Genomic DNA, 10,228 nt, shown 5'->3' on the forward strand with positions numbered 1-10,228 from the left:
CTAATAAATTTATATAAGTTGCTGTTTGACAAACTAATCACTATTTGGCAATAGTTATTCACATGACCAAAGACTTAAAATTACTACAACATTATCATTTAAGTTGTCATGTATTAGCTTCTTCTGAATCTTCCTATCAGTTGTATCAGCATCTACATGACATCCTGCTTTGTTGATCTTATCTCTGTACCTAGAAGATACAACATAAAAATGTTATAAAATAATTGAGAGATTAGCATTTTTCCTTTGATGTTGGGCACTAACAACTATTGATTGTTTATATAATGATAGTAAATTAGCAAAACTAAAATATATGAATTAACTGGTAGATTTGGGAAAGTTTACAAGAGGACCCGCAAGAGAGAGAAAGAGTGGCCAGCTAACAAAAAGGACAAAGAGGAGACAGCTAGCATATAGGACAAAATCTGTTAGGACCACTACTGAGCAGGGCTAGGTGTCAGGCTGTGAGTGGTTAGTGAATCCTAGGACTGATAATAAATAGAGGCAATGATTAGAATGTCAGTATGCTGAGATTTGGTACTGATTCCTAGGAGAGAAAGGCCTCTCGAAGTGCCTTAGTCCTTTTCTTTTCCTTTCTTTCTTTACTGCAATTTCAGTACTTGTTTGTAATCCACTAGATCCCATTTGAACTCTAGTGAGTGTTGCTGAATAATCTAATATTTCCCTTGAATCTCTCTGTGTACTGTATTTTTATGCTACTAATACTAGATTGAACCTATCAATTTGGTATCTAGAGCCTTGGTTGCAGTAACACAGTGAATGGTAGTTACACGACGCGTCATGGAAAACAGAATTGATTCTATGGAACAGAGAATGGAAAACTTTGAAGGCACGATAGAACACATTCGCCAGTTGGTGATAGAGCAACAGGCAAGGCCGCAGGTCACGGTGGAGCAAATCCGCCAGTTGATCTTGGAGCAACCACGGCGAAATCGAAGGAGGAATGAACGACCACGCAGAGGTGAGGGGTACGACGACGAGGGAGAAGACGAAAGCGACCGGAGCTCTTTATCACGTGAGTCGCAGCCACGCCTCTATCGCCATAGAGGTGAGGGTCGTCCACGACTCTATGGAGGTCGTAGAAGACTGGAGATTCCTTTATTCAAAGGGGAAGACGCGTATGGGTGGCTGGTAAAGGTTGAACGCTATTTCCAGTTGAATGAGGTTAGGGCAAAAGATAAGTTGGATGTAGCGATGTTGGCGATGGAGGATAGAGCATTAAACTGGTACCAATGGTGGGAAGAACAGACACCATTGAGGACATGGGATGAGTTTAAGACAGCTGTAATGCGCCGTTTCCAACCTGGATTATTGCACAACCCTTTAGGACCATTGTTGAGCCTGAGGCAGAAGGGGTCTGTAGGAGAATACAGAGAGAAGTTTGAGATGATGGTGGCACCCTTGAGGAGGGAGGAGAGAATCATGTTGGATTCCATTTTTTTAAATGGACTCAAGGAAGAAATCCAGGCTGAGTTAAAGCTGTATGAAAGCCAGGATCTAGCTGATTTAATGGACAGGGCCTTGCTGATTGAGGAAAAAAATGAGGTGGTGACTAAGAAGGGAAGCTCATGGAAGGATAGAGGAGGAACTTTCAGACTTAAGGATCCTGCAGAGGTTGGGGGTCTTAAGAAAGAAAGTGAGAAAAGCCAAATGGGAGGGAGTGATAAAGGTAAGGGAAGAAGATTGGATCCTGCAGAATTAGAAGAAAGAAGCAAGAAAGGATTATGTTTTAAATGTGGAGACAAGTGGAATAGAGAGCATGTGTGCAAATTCAAGCATATGAGCTTGAAACTTTGTGAAGATAGTGGTGGAGAGGAGGGTGAAGAGGAAGAACTAGGAGAAGCTCAAATAGTGGTGGCAGAAAGAGTAGAAGAGTTGCAAACCTTACAGCTGTCAATACAAAGCAGGGATGGGTTCACCTCAAACAAATCTTTCAAAGTGTGGGTGGAAGTAGAGGAGAAGAAGCTGCTGACTCTAATTGACTCGGGTGCTACTAGCAATTTCATTGATTCACAAATTGCTAGGGAGTTGGGTTTGAAGGTGGCTGAGACTCCCACTTATGTGATTGAAGTGGGAAATGGAGAAAAAGTGAAAAACAAAGGAGTGTGTGAAGGATTACAATTCACACTGCAAGGGGTGAAATTCAGTCAACATTTCTTCATGATGGAGTTAGGAGGAAATGACATGGTTTTAGGGATGGATTGGCTAGCTAGCTTAGGAAAAATTGAGGCTAATTTTAGTGAGCTCAGTTTAAAATGGGAGAAGGAGGGAAGGAATTATGTGATTAAAGGAGATCCTGCTTTGTGTGTGAGGCAGTCCACTTGGAAGTCTTTGTTCAGAAATTTAAAGGAGGAAGGGTTTGGCTTTTTTGTGCAACAAATGAAGCTTGAATCTACTGCTGTAACAGGAGAACAGGAAGTGTGGGAAGAGATATTGAAGCCTTTTGAGGAGGTATTTCACTTACCAGCAGGACTGCCACCTGTGAGAGCTCATGATCATGCCATCAGATTAAAACATGAGGCTGCAATCCCAAATCTCAGACCCTACAGGTACCCTTTCTATCAGAAAAATGAAATTGAGAAGATAGTAAAGGATATGTTGCAGGCTGGGATAGTAAGACATAGCACCAGCCCCTTTTCAAGCCCTGTACTATTGGTAAAAAAGAAGGATGGAGGGTGGAGATTCTGTACTGATTACAGGGCATTGAACAAAGTCACAATTCCTGACAAGTTCCCCATTCCAGTCATAGAGGAACTGTTAGATGAATTAGGGGGAGCTGTGATCTTCTCTAAACTAGATTTGAAGGCTGGATACCATCAAATAAGAATGAAGGAGGAGGATGTATCCAAGACTGCATTTAGAACCCATGAGGGCCATTATGAATACTTAGTAATGCCCTTTGGGTTATCAAATGCTCCTTCAACCTTTCAAGCTTTAATGAATGAGGTTTTAAGGCCTTATTTAAGGAAGTTCTGTCTAGTTTTCTTTGATGACATCCTGATCTATAGTAGGAGCAGTGAGGAACATCAAGCACATTTGAAGAAGGTTTTGACCTTACTCAAGGAGCAGCAGCTGTATGCAAATAGAAAGAAGTGTTCATTTGGTCAGCAACAAATTGAGTACTTGGGACACCTGATTTCAGGAGAGGGAGTGTCAGCTGACCCAAGGAAGATTGAAGACATGCTGAAATGGCCTGTACCAACAAACCTGAAAGGATTGAGGGGTTTTTTGGGACTGACAGGGTACTACAGGAAGTTTGTCAGGAATTATGGGAAGGTTGCTTGGCCACTAACTCAACTATTAAAAAAGGATAGCTTCATATGGAACAGGGAGGCTCAGGAAGCTTTTGAAGCTCTTAAGGTAGCCATGACTACTGTTCCAGTACTGGCTTTACCTGATTTTGAAAAAGAATTCGTGCTGGAGACTGATGCATCAGGGAAGGGGATTGGAGCTGTCCTCATGCAAGAAGGAAGACCAGTTTCTTACATGAGCCAGACCCTATCAGACAGAGCACAACAAAAGTCTGTGTATGAAAGAGAGTTAATGGCAATTGTGATTGCAATCCAGAAGTGGAGACCCTACTTATTGGGGAGACATTTCAAAATACACACTGATCAAAAGAGTCTGAAATTCATCACTGAGCAAAAAATCATGGGGGAGGAACAACAAAGATGGCTATCCAAACTGTTGGGATATGATTTTGAAGTAAAATACAAGCCTGGGAAAGAGAATAATGCAGCAGACTCTTTATCAAGACAAATGCAGTATGTGAGTATAACTACTGTTCAGTGTGAAGCTTGGGAGGGCTTAGAAGAGGAAGTTCAGAAGGATGAGAAGCTGCAAGCTATAGTACAAGCAGTTTTGACTGATCCTTCCAGTCAAGAAGGGTTTAAATTAAAAGGGGGAAGGTTGTATCATGAGGGCAGGATTGTGATCCCTAAGCAATCTCCAAGGATTGATTGGATCATGAAGGAATTCCATGATACTGCAATTGGTGGGCACTCTGGTTATTTAAGGACATATAAAAGGATAGCCAGTGTTGTGTATTGGGAAGGAATGAGAAAGAGAATACAGCAGTATGTCCAAGCTTGTGAAGTGTGCCAGAGGAACAAATATCAGACTCTGAGTCCTGGAGGATTGCTGCAACCTCTGCCTGTTCCCACTCAAACATGGAGTGACATCTCCATGGATTTCATTGGAGGTCTACCTAAAGCTCTAGGGGTAGACACAGTTATGGTAGTGGTGGATAGACTGACAAAATATGCCCACTTCATTGCTGTCAGTCATCCTTATACAGCTAAGGAAATTGCAGAAGTGTTCATTAAAGAAGTAGTCAGGTTACATGGATTTCCCAGTTCCATTGTATCTGACAGGGACAAGGTGTTCTTAAGTCACTTCTGGTCAGAACTGTTCAGACAGGCAGGAACCAAGTTGAAGTATAGCAGTGCATACCATCCACAGTCTGATGGGCAGACTGAAGTAGTGAATAGATGTCTTGAAACTTACTTAAGATGTGTAACTGGGCTAAAACCAAAACAGTGGCCTAAATGGCTTGCTTGGGCTGAACATTGGTATAATACCAATTACCATGGCTCTTTAAGAACTACACCCTTTGAAGCCTTGTATGGGAGAACACCTCCTGTGTTGGTGAGGGGAGATACTCCATCAGCAGTGGATGAAGTAAATAGACTGACTGCTGAGAGGAATGTGGTGTTAAAAGAGCTGCAGGAGCAGTTACTTAGGGCTCAAGACATTATGAGAAGTCAAGCAAATAAACACAGAAGAGCTGTGGAGTTTGAAATTGGTGATATGGTGTTCTTGAAAATTCAGCCCTATAAAATGAAGAGATTGGCTAAGAGGTTGAATCAGAAACTCAGTCCCAGATATTATGGTCCTTATGAGATACTTCAGAAAATTGGAGCAGTAGCATATAAGCTAAAACTACCAGAAGACACCAGGGTTCACCCTGTGTTCCATGTCTCCCTGCTCAAAAAAGCTGTCTCACCTTCTATGGTAACTCAACCTCTACCTGTGTGCATCAACGAAGAGTGGCACTTGGAACCAAAACCTGAGAGAATCCTAGAGCAAAGGCAGAATGAACAATGAGAAATGGAGGTTTTGGTCAAATGGAAGGAGCTGCCTGAATTTGAAAACTCATGGGAAATTGCAGCTAGATTGAAAGCAGAATTTCCAGAAGTTCTCCTTGAGGTCAAGGAGAATTTGGAAGGGGGGAGAATTGGTAGATTTGGGAAAGTTTACAAGAGGACCCGCAAGAGAGAGAAAGAGTGGCCAGCTAACAAAAAGGACAAAGAGGAGACAGCTAGCATATAGGACAAAATCTGTTAGGACCACTACTGAGCAGGGCTAGGTGTCAGGCTGTGAGTGGTTAGTGAATCCTAGGACTGATAATAAATAGAGGCAATGATTAGAATGTCAGTATGCTGAGATTTGGTACTGATTCCTAGGAGAGAAAGGCCTCTCGAAGTGCCTTAGTCCTTTTCTTTTCCTTTCTTTCTTTACTGCAATTTCAGTACTTGTTTGTAATCCACTAGATCCCATTTGAACTCTAGTGAGTGTTGCTGAATAATCTAATATTTCCCTTGAATCTCTCTGTGTACTGTATTTTTATGCTACTAATACTAGATTGAACCTATCATTAACATATGACATACCAAGTCCTGGAGCAAAATGTAATTTTAATATAGTATACTGTTTTCAAATGTCCTATTATAAAACCATGTTATCTACCATACTAGCTAGAGAGTAAACTAGAATCATGTGTATCACCAAACTATTATCTTTCATGAGAATCAATGTCTAAATTAAATAAAACTACAAAATCAAATGGATATCAAACTTTAAATAAAACTACAAAATCAAATGGATATCAAACTGTGATTCCGAAAATGACAAGTGCAGTTGTTGTAGTGCAGGAAGTGACTTATGATAGCAGAAAATAAACAAACATGAGTTGAATACAATATGATCATGTTTTAGTCACTCTTTTTAAATATAATTCAATAACCTGCACATCATTTATAATTCCAGTTTAATAATCCAGCAGAAAGAAATTGGGTGCATTGCATGCAATAAACAAGTTAATAAGTGAGGATAGGGAATTCAGTTGATGAAATCTACCTGTATTGGATTGGTGCTGTGGAATCTGCAGTCCCAAGCGCGCTTTGAATGATCATACTTTTACACCAGTTACCTGCAGAACAATTTAACTATCAGAAACTATAAAATTCAGTTTCGAATCATATTGAAAAACAATTTGGATATAGTTAAAACCATCCCAATTCATACACTACCAATCATATAACATACAGTTCCAATTGATATACAACCAAGCAACCATGACACACTTTGAAATTCAGTTTGAAATCATATTCAAAAACATGTTTGCATATAGTTAAAATCATCCCAATTCATACACAACCAATCAAACAACATACAGCCCCAAAGAATACACAACCAAGCACACAAAAAACACTTTCATTGAACATTAGAAAAGTTACAAACGAAGAAATAGAACAAGAAACAGACCGTCACGGTGTTAGAAATGTATCCCCATAATTGAACATTATATCCATGAGCATCACCTCTAGGTATAAGTGAAGAACAGTAGAAATTTACAATTTAAACATTACACCCATTCACATTCACAATTTTGGAACCCTCACTGTGTCAGAATTCTATTTTGTTTCTCTACTATATGGTTTCTCTTCACCCACCGTCTGCAATTTAAACATTATACCCAAATCAAAACAATATAAAAGAGAAATAGAACAAGAAAAACTTGATTCATAACGAAAATAAACAAACGCTTGATTCAAAACGAAAACGAAAATGGCACTTGCCCGTGTGTGACGAACGTATCTTCTGAATAGCAACCCTATTCTATGGCGGCGCAAAATGGAAGGGGATCTACGGCGGCGCAAAATGGAAGAGGATCTACGGCGGCGCAAAATGGAAGGGGATCTGTATTTAAGGTTATTATGAGTTCATAACATGAAGAGAAGAGAGATATAATGAAATTCTGAAATGTTAGGGTTCACAAAGGAGAATATCTTTACAGCCGGGCGGGTATGGATACCCACGGTTTCAATTTGTTGAACCGCACCCGCCCTATTGAACCCATACAAAACCGCTTAATGGGCCCGCAAAACCGCCAATCCGAGTACATCCGACCCAATTTGTCTTTTTGCCAACGGTTGATGCGGGTTGGACCGGTTTTCGGGTCCTTGTCCAGCCCTAAATACAATAACTCAACAAAACACACGATCTTATGGCTTTTTTTTTTTTTTAAATTTATTTAAAGACCTCCCAACTGAAGGATAGAAAAACACTTAGAAAGGGGGGGATTGAATAAGTGTGACTTAAAAACTTGAGCGATAAAAATAAAATGCACAATTATTTTTATCCTGGTTCGCTGTTAACGAAGCTACTCCAGTCCACCCCCGCAGAGATGATTTACCTCAACTGAGGATTTAATCCACTAATCGCACGGATTACAATGGTTTTCCACTTAGCCGCAACTAAGTCTTCCAGAGTCTTCTGATCACAACCTGATCACTCCAGGAACAACTGCTTAGTTCACTCCTAAGACTTTTCTAGAGTCTACTGATCAACACGATCACTCTAGGCTTAGTTCACTCCTAAGACTTTCTGCTCAGCCAACTGCCAAGACTTCCTGCTCAGCCAACTGCCAAGACTTCCTGCTCAGCTAACTGCTAAGACTTCCTAGAGTATACTGATCAACTGATCACTCTAGTTCCTTACAACTTAATGTAATCTATTCAAGAGTTTACAAATGCTTCTAAAAAGCGATAATCACAACTGTGATATTTCTCTTACAATTTAAGCTTAATCTCACTAAGATATTACAACAGCAATGTAGTGAGCTTTGATGAAGATGAAGATTCTGAGTTTTGATTTGAACAGAGTTTCAGCAAGTGAATTTGAATTGTATTGATGCGAAAATCGTTAACCTTGCTTCTCATCAGAACTTCATATTTATAGGCGTTGAGAAGATGACCGTTGAATGCATTTAATGCTTTGCGTGTTCCGTACAGCTTTGCATTTAATGTTATACGCTTTTGTCAACTACCTCGAGCCTTGTTCACGCTGTGTCTACTGACGTAGCCTTTAGTAGCTTTAACGTTCCTTTTGTCAGTCAGCGTAGTCTGCCACGTGTACTTCCTTCTGATCTGATGTTTGTGTATACGACGTTTGAATATCATCAGAGTCAAACAGCTTGGTGCACAGCATCTTCTGATCTTCTGACCTTGAAGTGCTTCTGAGCGTGATACCATCTTCTGATCTTCAGTGCTTCTGATCTCATGTTCTTCTGATGCTTCCATAGACCCATGTTCTGATTCTGCTTCGACCATCTTCTGATGTCTTGCCAGACCATGTTCTGATGTTGCATGCTGAACCATTTGAGACACATCTTCTGAGCGCTGAATTATGCGTACTCTTTATATATATTTCCTGAAAGGGAAATTGCATTGGATTAGAGTACCATATTATCTTAAGCAAAATTCATATTATTGTTATCATCAAAACTAAGATAATTGATAAGAACAAATCTTGTTCTAACAATCTCCCCCTTTTTGATGATGACAAAAACATATATAAATGATATGAATTTGCGATCAGAAAGAGTAGACGGCAAAAGACAAATTACACAGCTATAGCATAAGCATATGAATATGTCTCCCCCTGAGATTAACAATCTCCCCCTGAGATAAATAATCTCCCCCTGAAATAAATACTCGAAGAACTTTAATAAAAGACTTCCCTGATTATTTCGGTAGAGACGATCATATGAGCTTCTGCCTTTAGAGAATCCATAGCTTCTGACTTCTGCTTCCATTGGACAGCTTCAGAACTTGAATTTCTTTGATCTTCAGAACATTCACAGCTTCTGACTTCTGCTTCCATTCAGGACAGCTTCAGAACTTGAATTTCTTTGATCTTCAGAACATTCACAGCTTCTGACTTCTGCTTCCATTCAGGACAGCTTCAGAACTTGAATTTCTGGATCTTTTAGAACATTCACATCTTCTGATTTCTGCTTCCCTCGGATAGCTTCAGAACTTTGAATGTCTACTAACATCACTTCATGCTAGATTTGTATCAGAACATTGTTGAATGTACCAGAGCATCATTTGAGCATCTCTACATCCTGAAATGTTACAGAACAAAAACTAAACGACAAAAGTCAGCATGAACGAGTTAGAACATAAAATGTATATTCAAATACATGATATGTATCAGAGCCAAATGTATCAGAGCATTTTAGGCTAAAAACATGTATCAGAGCAAATAATGTATCAGAGCCATAACATTATGTGTATCAGGGCAAATAGAATTTTGTCATAACAGGATAGACAGTGATATTCAAATTCTATTATCAGTGCTTCTGATTCATTCTTCTTTCTTGCTTCTGATCTCTGAAGCTTGACAGCACTCAGCTTGCTTCAGTTTCAATGGTTTTGCTTCTAGTGTTTGCTTTGAAGATTCACTTCACTTCTTTGTACCTGCAAAACACTTAAACCATATTGAACTTGCAGTTCATGTTAGTGAATGCAACTGATTAAATCAAATCATTTATCACAGTATTTCTCCCCCTTTTTTGTCATATCATCAAAAAAAAATAGAAAAGATTCAGATGAATAAAACAGAACACATGGAGGAAGAAAATGATTTCATTAAGGTTCAACCAATGGGTACAGAAGTACAAGATGAAAAAAAATCAGATGCACAGAAACAAAACAGATGCAAAGAAAAGAAAGAAACAACATAGACTCAATCTAAGATGGCCCTAGTCTTGACAAGATCTTGGCCAGCATCTGTTTGACATCATTGTTGTGTTCTTCTTGCCTCTCAATGAAAGCATCATACTTCTCATTGAGTGAACTTTGCTCATCCTGTCTCCTCTGAATCGCTTCTAGAGTCCTTGCAAGACGAGAAGGTTCATCAAGAGAAGTTTCACCGCTTTCAACCACAGGAATGACATGTTGATCTGCAGCTTCCATAGAAGTATCATTTGCTGGGATATCCTCAACAGGGTCTGATTTAGCAACATGATCTTCAGCATCTGCTTCTTGCATAGAAGCATCTCCATACTCTGCAGCAGGAATTTCAGAGTCTCCATTCTCTAGAGCCTGAAGAATGGCAGCTAAATTCCTTGGAGCAGAGG

The 10,228-nt window shown here is 39.7% G+C and overlaps 1 long non-coding RNA gene across 1 annotated transcript; it reads right to left on the reverse strand.

Annotated features, from left to right (window-relative positions):
- On the reverse strand, positions 1–6,753 carry LOC131595830 (uncharacterized). The gene is made up of 3 exons (XR_009282090.1): positions 6,568–6,753; positions 6,160–6,232; positions 1–190 (listed from the first exon to the last, which is right to left on the reverse strand). It is a non-coding gene; the product is annotated as an uncharacterized LOC131595830 (long non-coding RNA).
- Between the last annotated feature and the right edge of the window lie 3,475 nt (positions 6,754–10,228).

The sequence above is a fragment of the Vicia villosa genome, linkage group LG4 (assembly GCF_029867415.1).
Source record: "Vicia villosa cultivar HV-30 ecotype Madison, WI linkage group LG4, Vvil1.0, whole genome shotgun sequence".
In the NCBI taxonomy this organism is placed as follows: domain Eukaryota; kingdom Viridiplantae; phylum Streptophyta; class Magnoliopsida; order Fabales; family Fabaceae; genus Vicia; species Vicia villosa.